This window comes from Meles meles, chromosome 7 (assembly GCF_922984935.1).
Source record: "Meles meles chromosome 7, mMelMel3.1 paternal haplotype, whole genome shotgun sequence".
NCBI lineage: Eukaryota > Metazoa > Chordata > Mammalia > Carnivora > Mustelidae > Meles > Meles meles.
The window spans coordinates 79,969,018-79,970,752 of record NC_060072.1 but is presented as its reverse complement, the minus strand read 5'-3'; the positions used below and the strand labels follow the sequence as shown (position 1 = coordinate 79,970,752).

Sequence of the window (1,735 nt, the reverse complement as noted above, 5' to 3'; positions counted from 1 at the left end):
AGCTGGGCAAGATTTTGGTTTTAGCTTAGCCTCCAAGTAGCTATCCACTTTTTTTTTTTTTTTTTTAAATATTTTATTGATTTGACAGACAGAAATCACAAGCAGGCAGAGAGGCAGGCAGAGAGAGAGGAGGAAGCAGGCTTCCCACTGAGCAGAGAGCCCGATGCGGGGCTCGATCCCAGGACCCTGAGATCACGACCTGAGCCGAAGGCAGAGGCTTTAACCCACTGAGCCACCCAGGCGCCCCAGCTATCCACTTTTGATTTTCTGAGTTTCACCCTCAGTATTTGTACAGTTAGATTATTGAACTGGATTGCTTCATAGCTATTAAATTCTATAATCAGAAATCACAGTTTCCAAAAGAGAAAACATTAACATTTGCGTTATAGCTATAGAAAATCCTTTTCCAGTAAACCCCGTGGGATAACCAAATGATTCCTTAAACTAAACATGGTCCTTTTGAATACTGCTTGAAGGAAATAGGTCATCATCTAGGGTTTTGGAAATCAAAATATTTTCATTGTGACAGGGCTAAGCTTTGTGGACTTTAATTCAGCTCAATTTCGTTTTTTTTTAAATTTATTAAATAAATAAATAAATTTATTTATTTGACAGAGATCACAAGTAGGCAGAGAGGCAGGCAGAGAGAGAGGAGGAAGCAGGCTCCCCGCTGAGCAGAGAGCCTGATGCAGGGATCAATCCCAGGACCCTGGGATCACGACCCAAGCCGAAGGCAGAGGCTTTAACCACTGAACAACCCAGGCACCCCTTATCCAGCTCAATTCTAACCAGCTGTGTGAATTGGGGCAATTCTAGTACCTAAAGTGGGCCAACATCATGAATTTTCTGATGTGATAAAAGTGATGAAACTTGACATTAATCAAAACACAGGACAATGACAACAAAAATTTATTGAAATATGTTTTCCCACAAAAGTTGCTTAAGTTGTTGAAAGTTTATCAAGTTCCTATATCTCATGGTTCATGTTGCATAATTTGGAAACACGCCTTGTAAGACTTGACTCTGAAAGTCTGTAAATAATCTTCTAAGTCACTGGTTCTCAAAGTGTGATCTGGGGACCCTGGGAGTCCCAAGACTCTTTCAGGGAGTCTATGAAGTGAAAGCTATTTTTTATAATAATGCTAAGATGTTACTTGCCTTTTTAATTCTTGTTCTGTCACAAGAGTAGAGTGGAATTTTTCTGAGGTTTCAGGGCATATGACACTACTTTGTAGTGACATGTACTGATATTTGGAAGATCTGCAGAACTAAGTGAGTTAAAATTTTCTGAATAACAATGCATTATATTGCAAAATTATGCATGGATAAAGGATTTATTTCATACTAACCTGGCAGGGGAGATACTATGATCACGAAGGTGGTTTTCCTAAGGCGAGGATTATCCATTGCACTCTGGATGTGCCTACCCCTGCGATTTTCCCAAACGTGGGAAACTCAATTGCATAACTTGTGGAAGCAGGGAATTGTGTTTGCGCTTCCCCCCTAAAAAAAAGTATTCATTTTCCTTTAAAAAAAAAGAAAAGAATTCTTTCAAAGTGGAAGAAAGACCAATGGATTTTAATGTAGCAGAATATGAAAAGTTTATTGATATTTCAGATTTCACTTAGCAACTAACCTTTGAGAAACTGCTACTTGTTGAGTTTTGGCATAGTATCAAAGAAGAATATGACAATTATCTGAAAAAAATTCTTTTAAAAACCCTTCTTTTCCAACT

At 38.4% G+C, this 1,735-nt stretch overlaps 1 non-coding gene across 1 annotated transcript; it reads left to right on the top strand.

Moving 5' to 3' along the window:
* The first annotated feature begins 1,341 nt into the window (after nt 1-1,341).
* On the top strand, nt 1,342-1,505 carry LOC123947675. The gene has a single exon (XR_006819775.1). It is a non-coding gene; the product is annotated as a U1 spliceosomal RNA (small nuclear RNA).
* Nucleotides 1,506-1,735: the final 230 nt, after the last annotated feature.